At 36.7% G+C, this 9,295-nt stretch overlaps 1 pseudogene; it reads left to right on the top strand.

The window, feature by feature from the left end:
* The first annotated feature begins 930 nt into the window (after positions 1–930).
* Positions 931–1,049, top strand: LOC118609862 (annotated as a pseudogene).
* Positions 1,050–9,295: the final 8,246 nt, after the last annotated feature.

Here is a 9,295-nt window from a genome sequence, read left to right as displayed (position 1 = left end):
GCCATTTTACTAACTGCTACAAATACAAGTAAAATTCTCTGTTTTTTTTTTTAAATTAATTAATTAAATAATGTATTTATTTATTTTAATTGAAGAAATGGTAGGCAGATGGAGGGGAAAATCATTTCTTTGTTTTGGTTTTAGTCTCAAAAAATCCACATACGCGCACACACACACACACATACACATTGACACAAGTTTTATAACCTTGCATGACCGAACTGAGTTTGATACTTTTCTTAATGTTATGGAAATATTATGTAATGGTTATATAACTGTGTGACCATAACTATTTTATTCTTATCTTCTGTCTTAATGTATCTTTAATGATGGGTAGTGATCATGACTCCTTCTATGGAAACAAAATATATGCTCTTACTATATTTCTGTGTCACATCACATTCAAAAAATTCAAGAGCTTAAGCAATAACCTAAACTCTGGTTCCCTTTTGCAATTTAGCTTGAAACAGAGAGCACAATTTTCTACTATATCCATTTGGCTGTCTCTGGTCCATTTGACCTTTGAGTTGATTTCAAGATGATTAGCTAAGGCACTAATTCAGGCAAATTTTGAAAGAGGCCAGTAATATTTCTAGTATAAATTCTACCATGCCTCTTTTCTGATCCTGGAATAAAATTCATAATACACCATATTTGCATATATATTACTCTTAAAAATTTATGTAATGTTAATAACTCTACATAGAGATATGGTAGCTGCAATATTTACAAATCCCAAGGGACACAGGTATTACCATGAGTGCTGTGGCTACCCCTGACTTGGATGGACAATGGCTCTTAGCAAGGTTCTGAACCCAAAAATGCACATACACTTTAATTTACATGAGTTGCATTCCCAGAGAATCCACTATTTATATTTAAACCACAACAAAAATATAAGACATAAGACAGAGTTAAACTTGAGGCTCAGTCTATAGCCATACTACTCTGAACAAGCCTGATCTCATCTGATCTTAGAAGCTAAGCAGGGTTGGGTCTGGTTAGTATTTGAATGGGAGACCGCCTAGGAAGACCAAGTGCTGCTGTAGACGTGAAAAATAAAAAATAAAAATAAAATAAGAGATTGTAAGCTAACAATCTATGAGGTCAACAAAGGGGTGCCTAGCCTAAAAAATAAACTCTAGGCTTAGATCATTTTAAGCACTTTTTTTAAACCTGAAAGATTATCTAGTAAGATATTAGAAATTTGTACAAAGTGCAGGATATTTTTTGTTATACAATAGAGACCTGACCTTTGCAAAATGTCTAATATCCTTGACCTCTATCTGATAATAATCATGGCCCCCAGTTTTGTGATGACAAAAAAGGCCCCCCAGAAATTTCTCTAAAAGAGAAATCCTGCAGGAGGCAGTCCTGCCCCACTGAGACCGCTGCCCTAAGCAGACTTCCCTGGGAAGTCCCAACTTTGACCCCACACTGCCTTTGGAAAGAAGCCAATTGTCCCTGTGCCTGGAACATTGTAAGTGAATATTTACCTACATCTCTTCTGTATTTTCTTTTCTCTAAATACACTAGTGTTGCGCTACCAGCTAGCAAGGGGAGATTATTAAATATTTTTAAATTTTGCAAGCCGGTTGAAGTCATGTTAGTGTTTTAAATCGACTATGGTAGGAATTGTTATATAACAGAAATTGACAAATGCTGCAACTCGGGGCTCATTTGATGGGAGGGAGAGCCAGTGGTAAATATTTAATAGCACATCCCTGATTTCATACGAGGACTTTTGTCAGCTTTCTCTAATTCTCAGTTTTGCATATTTAAGTTTCCTTCATTGCAGCACATACATTTACTCTCTTTTGACTACTAATGTTGAGTGATATTACTCCACAACAATCCATACTACTTTTTTAAAACACGTTATGTCAGAAAGCACCAGTCACCTACTTGACCCTTATGAATAAAAAATTTACTCTTAATTGCAAGGTACCAAAATTGCCCATTTCTCACTTTCTTTTTAAGATACTGGTTAAAATCTACCTGTAACCACACACACACACACACACAGCTTCAGTCATATGCAAAAAAGAACCTTAAAAAAACTAATTGGTGATGAAGAAGAATTTTGGTAAAGGCAGTATTTTAAAGAACGAGGTGGGAGCGGGTTGGGGAGGGGTAGCATAGAATAAAATGAAAGTCTGAGGCAATTTCTCCTCCATGCTCAGCCCTGCAGCTTGGGTTCAAGCTCCCTGGGTTTCGTAGGGTGAGGTCACATGCTGATGCAGCTACTCAGGCAGACAATAGAACTTCAAACCCACAGAGCTATTATGACCAACGCTGTAAGTTTGGCTCAGAGACGGTGAAGAGACTCTAACTAGACCTTTGCCCAGAAAACAGCACCATGAGAATTGGGAGCCCAGGGCACACCTGCCCCCAACCTTGAATTTTGGAATCGCTGTGATTGGGAGTGGCAGTGAGGTCCTCCCCAGGATTGGGTAGGCAGTAAAATGGGCAAGTGAGAGAGGGAGCAGCAGAAGAAAAAAGACAGGGTGGCTACCACATGGAGACCACGTCTGCCAGATGGTCTGTAGGCATTTCCTTAAAGATATTTTTGGTGCTTTCAGAAATAACCAAAAGTTACTTAAAGAAAAAAAAAAAAACTAAGCTAGGTGGAAGCTGTTAATTCAGCAGATATTTCAGTTCTCCTTTAACTTAGAACACCCATTACGGAGATTATTTTGATATCCAGTTCTGACTTAATAAGTTACTATGAAATTAGAATTTCCCTAATTTTAATGTGTGTAATTATCTCTTGGGGCCCTTAATTAAAATGCAGATTCTCAAGCCCCAACCCCAAGATTATCATGCTTAAGACTGGGCGGGATCTGCATCCCTCTAATGTCAATGTTTTCAAACATATCTGCAACCCTTCGCTTTTATGTCTAGGAAAAAGAAAAATTGCTTCTATTGATAAAGAAATTCAACTCTCATGATCTAATCAAGTTTGTACATTAATTCTGATAAAAACAGAATTTATACACTCTTCAATTACTTTTCTCAAGTAGTCTAAAGAATCTGCCTGAAGACTATCCTTCTAGAGTTATTAAATCAAATTTAAAGGTTTAAAATTTTGCAAAGAGAACTATCACACCATACAAGGAGGACCAACATTCAATCACACCATACAAGGAGGACCACATTCAATCAATAAAATATTGCAAATCATTTTCATTTGTAATCAGTAAACCAATGGATCCATTATAACTAATGAGGAATATAATAAGCTAAATTCTTCTCTATTTTGAAGAGCATATTAATTCAAGTAGAATAAAATGTGACAAAGGTGATGTAAACATGTGTTCCTACTCTGCATTCCTTTCTCTGAACCCAAAACCCACCAACCTGATCTTCAGTTCTGTCAACATGATAGCAACATAATTCAATGAAAATGTCAAAAAATCTTTTATTTCTTTTTAACCTAGAACTAAACAGTAGTTTATTTATCTAGTTATGTATTCATTCACTCACAGAATAGATCAGTTCTGACATTGTTTACAAACAATAACTGAAGATTTGGAGTAATAAAGCATTGTGTTCATTATTGAACTTAGATATAAAACAAAACATACCAATGTCATGTAAGTTTATTGCTCTTACACCAAAACAAAACAAAATAAAAAAAAAAAAACAAAGATTCCCAATATCAAATTTCTAATGTTCTGATTTTTGATTCTACTTTTTAAATTTTTAAAATCTAGTTATCTCCAAAAATTACATAAGATTTTGTTTTCAACTTTATTTAATGTAAGGAAATTTTTCATTTATTTAAGTGTATGAATGAGCCACATCCTTGATCGAACAGACAATTAAGTGAAAGGAATAGTGTGTGATACATGGTAGAACAACTTCAAAGGATGGGAGCCTTTGTCCCACCTGGAAGTCAGCAACTTTCTAGGCCATCAAGATGATTCTCAAAGGTATAAATTTAAGTAACATTTTATGTCATTTATGGCTATGATTTCAATATTCGTATTATACAGTCTTGCATTTTAGTGACAAAATTCCATTTCAGAGTTTCACTAGAATCACACTTCATGACTACCTTAAAACAACAACAACAACAAAAACCTAAGATTGTGCAAGAGATGCTTAACATTTAAATGCTTACACTAAAAATAGTTGTAATTAATCAAAATGGTCAACATGTCCATTTTTATGATTATCATTGACTAACTTCCTTAATAGTATTATAAATCATTTAAATAGATTTATTCATCTAAACACTAGAAATTTTTCTTTCTAGGAGGTGGCTCCATAATGTAGTGGTTAGCACATCTGCTTTACACGCAGAAGGTGCTGGGTTCGCACCTCAGGTGGAGCCGCCCATCATACTCTGGGTGGCCAGGCCCCCCAGTATGCACCCTAAGATTCCCTGCCTTCAGAGATCCAGTTCTTAAGGGGAAACAGCAACATCCATAGATCAGGGGTGGAAGTTGGGGGAATCAAAGAAGGGAGGGGAAAGAAATTTTTCTTTTTAAACCAAAAAAAGGATAAGGAATTAAAGCACTCCCTGACAAAACCTTTAATTCATGTGTTTTTCAAAGGATGATGCCCGCATATACAAATTACATGCCAATATTAAAGATTTTCTTTATAAAAATCCCTTGTAAATAGAAGTAGCACATCATGAAAAGAGTTTGATATTTTCATACATTATTCTCCCTTTTTACAATATCCCATAGCCTGGGGAAAATTGTACAAATGGTAGAAAAAAAAATTAACAAATTAAGAGGGAGATAGCCTGGCAGGCTTCAAATTAACAAAAACAATAAAACATTTTCCCAGCATAGTATAGTAGACCCATATGGTATTTTCTTTATTTCGAATGGGAGGGTAAGTAATAGCATTTTCTCAGAGGCATAGTATGGTAATAGCTTGCACAAAATTAACCTGACACAGAAGGTCTTTAACTTTATTATTATTATTTTTTAAATCTGTATAGGTGATAGTCTTTTATTTTAAGAAAAAATATTAGGTTGTCAAAGAAAAGTTCTACAATTTTAATGTATTGGGGATATCAAAAGACGGAGGACCACGGTCTCTGCTCTCTACATATTCACTGTCTAGTGGAGGAGAGAGAGATGCACATGCTACTAGCAATGACACAGGCAGACAACAAAAGGGGCTTCAGTAGAAACAAAGATAGTATTTCTGGAAATAATTAGTTCTGCCTTTTGGCATCAGAACCATTGTATTCGAATGAGTCATAAAAGGAAAAAGAGGATTTCACCAGGTGATGATGCATGAAGAGGACTCTCTAATCAAAGGAAACAAAATGAAAAAAGGCATAGAGGTCCAGAAAAACAGGCTAATTTGGATAAGTTAGGATGTAAGCGTAAAAATGATGAGAAGAGAAATCTGAGTATCAATGATGGCAATGGGTGCCAGACATCCTTAAAGCTGCATTTTGAGGTTTTAAATTTATTCTGTAGCTTATGAGGAGGCACTGCCTATGGGACAAAGGTGAGTTTTATGGAGAAAACTGAGTGAATATGATCTATTTCCTGGGACAAAGCAAGGTCTTAGCCAAGAATTAGGATGAGGTCCAGGGTGGGAGGGGGTGGTACGAAATGGTCAAGGATGTCAGAATCAAGGATAGGTCAAGCTCAAAGTGACATCAGGTATCTGTTGAAAGCTATTCTTGACAAAAGAAGGAAGGAAGGAAGGAAGGAAGGAAGGAAGGAAGGAAGGAAGGAAGGAAGGAAGGAAGGAAGGAAGGAAGGAAGGGAGAGAAGAAGGGAAGGGAGAGGGAGGGAAGGAGGGAGGGAGGGAGAGAGGGAGGGAGGGAGGGAGGAAGGAAGGAAGTTTGGTATTTTGGCATTTGATCTGTCCCCATGACAAAATAACTGCATTAAATGGACTTTTTCGTATTATCAATGCCACAATGACTGCATTAAATGAACATGTACATATTTAAAGAAAACAAGCCTTGTCAAAAAGAAAAGAATAGATTGAAATGAGTGTTCATCAAAAATGATGCAACCAAATAGAAAGTGTGGTACTAAGAAGATGAGGAAAATTTGTATTACATTTTGCAGGTGGTGGCGTTCAACTTAGTGGTTGATGGCAATGTGAGAGGAGAATGAGGAGCCAAAGGTAACTGTGAGATTCCTAGCTTGGTAACCAGGTACATAGGTATTCACATGACAGAAACCCAACTCCAGCTAACCAGTTTAATCAAGAGATTATGTATAGATAACATATCTATAAACATTAGCACACCTTGAGAAGAAAGTGTACATTTCCCTAGAGACGAGAGCTCAGTCCCGTTTACAGTTTACAGTGTTGCTCCCTACATAGAACATGTGTGCCTTCCGTTGCTCTCTGGATGTGTCATGTCCTTGACACAATCTGCAGGATACTGATGGTCTTGCCCTCACAACCTCCCTGGCCTCACCACTCTGTCCCTTGTTCTCAACTCCAGCAACAATGATCTGTCCGTTTTCAAAAATTCTTTCCTGATTCTTCTGCCATGAACTTACAAGCACTACGTACCCCAAACATTTAACCTTCTTTCCTGTGAACATGAGGTGCCCTTTAGCTCCTGTCTGGACAATACCTCAGATAATCCTTTGTGGACCCACCTGCCAGGTTTCTTGGAAATATGTTTTCATAGAATTTCATTCCTGTGCTTGCAAGCACCTTCTGCAGTCTGTGGCTATACATTCAACAGAGATATTATTTAGCATTAGACTAAATCTCACAAGGATGGGGCTGTGTCTGTTTAGCTGTCCAATTTATCCTCCAGCATATAATATGTAGTAGGTGATATATAAACCTTTTGAGGAAACAGTGAGCAAATGAAAACAAATGAAAATCATGGAAGATGTCTCCTATTAACATGAGTTTAGCTTTGTCATATGGAAAAAAACCCTCCCCCACACAACTTCCCTCCACCATTATTTAGCTAAGAAGCATTGGCTCCTTCTTGCCCTGACGGAGGCTTGGCTGTGTTACAAGAGACTCTGGGAGCTGTCACTGGTTGCTGTCTTTGCCATCCAGAAGGAATAGTGCCAGCCTCAGGATGCCAGCTCTGATTAAATTCTTTTGATTCTGGGCTTCCCTCTGATAAACGAGAAAAGGGGTTTGCTGGATCATCCTACCACTGTGGAAAGTGAATGTAAATACAGTTTTCATTTATTAGAGGCTATGTCTACCAAATAGTACTTAGAACTCTGAGATACTGTCTCATTATAACATAACAATGCAGTTTAAAGAGAATCCATCACTCTTTCCTACTTCATTTGGCTCCTACCATGACCACATAGCTTTTCAAAACTCCAACGTTCTGGTTTCCAAAATTCACTTGGAGCTCCGTCAGAGCCCTCCCCTCCCAGTGGTTCCAACTCTCAGTTTGAGAATTAAGGCATGAAACACATGGAAATACAATGTTCCAATCCATCTAATTAATGCATTAAGCCCCTCATTTGCATAGTACAAATTTCCCTTTATGCTTTCAGTTGCTTGGCAATTACTTGCCTCAAGAAAATATATTAGCAGTGAAAATGCAGCTTAACAATAAGAAAAAAAAAAAAACAAAGACATCAGCCTTATTTCAAAAAGTATATTTAAGAAAGGAAAGGGAAAATCCATCATGTAAAGGGATTTCAAATTTTAAAGTAGCTGAATCACCCAATTTTGAAAAATAATTTAACCATAATAAGTAAAGTAACATATATTACTCAGGCAGGCAGGAGGGGTGTCAATTAGTGTCTGTAGAACAGATGCAACCAGCAAAACCGCATAGCATCTCCCCAGACGTGCCTTTGTTATAAAGGGCACGGAGAGAAGGAAAAGCCCTTCTGACTGTACAGGGCAGGAGGACAAACAGACCTGACTCCAGAGTTGGAGTGTCCTGAGAGTGTCACTCACATTAAAACGAAAATGCTCCCAAATAGGGGTAAGATTTTGAACCAAACTTATAGTAACAATGAACCAATAAAGCACTATAAACCATGCTAAATCATTGGAAAGAGGCAGATGGAGGGGCAACTTTGATCCTAAATTAATCCCAGCTTGTGTCAAAATGCCATGTGCTCCCCAGGCTTCTAGGGAGGGGTGTGGCTAGGTGGAAGTCGGCTGCTGTACGCTTCCAGGACAGCAGACATTCGAATGTGAGGGCGCGTGTCCATCCCATGTCCATCTGTGGCATTCTTCACACGATATGCGAAAAGCTCCCCAGAAAATGAGGCAGAAGGGACAGAATGGCCTTTTATAAATTCAGATTTAAAATGAAAATAATAAACATTAAGATGCACAAGTCATGGTCCAGAATAAAGCAAGTGCTATCCAGTTCAGAGAAACCTAAAAAGAACATTTCGAAAATGCAGGTCTGAAAATGTTTGATGACTATGCAGAAAGGCTACCTCAATGGATTTCATATTTGTTTATATTATCAAAATGCCAAAATATATTTTAATAATGTTTTTGCAATAAAATTATGATTGAATGCTTTAAAATAGCACATTAAAATATATGTAGAACTTTTTATTTATAAAATTATTTCTGATGTCTTAAAAACACTAGCAAGTAAGAATTTCGACCACTTTCATTTTTCAGATGAGTACGCTATGTTTCAGAGATACGAAACTATTCTTTGTGTAAGACATCGAAACAAGAAAGTTACAAAGTTGTGACAAAATCGCATTCTATGATTCCAAATCTAAGCTCGAAAAGAGGAAAAAAATTAACATACAATATCAAATTATAATTAAGTATATACTGGCTATACTTCCAGGCACACAATCCATCAGCACAAAAAGTCCCTTTTTTTTTTTTTTTTTACCATATCACTAAATTGGAATGAACATTTTCTCAGAATAACTTTTTAGTAAATATTATATACAAAATTAATAAAACAAAGTAAATGTAAAATGAAAGAATAAAAAGAAGTTATGTTGTCCCAAAAAGAAAAATATACCAAATTAAGCCAAACAAACTCATCAAACTTGAGGAATACTAGTTTCTAATTCCTGACTAGTCACCCTAGTTTGAAAGTATCCAATTCAGAGCCAAATATTCTGAGGGTACCTAACAAGTCATCATTTTCTTCAATGGAATAAATGAGTAGCTGTAACTGAAGATGGCCACATTTCTTGGGGCTGCTATAAAAAGCCGCTCCCAGCTTCTAAAGTCAGGAGTTGAGCTGTTTGAGGAAACATTTCTACACTAGGTTTGCAGATTCTGATTTAAGTTTCCCAGACTCTAATTTCAAAGACAACTTCAACTTTGTTCGAGCCTTCACATCTCAACAGTCACCAAATCCTCTTAAGGGAGT

This window comes from Rousettus aegyptiacus, unplaced genomic scaffold (genome assembly GCF_014176215.1).
Source record: "Rousettus aegyptiacus isolate mRouAeg1 unplaced genomic scaffold, mRouAeg1.p scaffold_m13_p_11, whole genome shotgun sequence".
In the NCBI taxonomy this organism is placed as follows: domain Eukaryota; kingdom Metazoa; phylum Chordata; class Mammalia; order Chiroptera; family Pteropodidae; genus Rousettus; species Rousettus aegyptiacus.
Note: the sequence above shows the minus strand (reverse complement) of the source record. Positions and strands in the feature narration are given on the sequence as shown.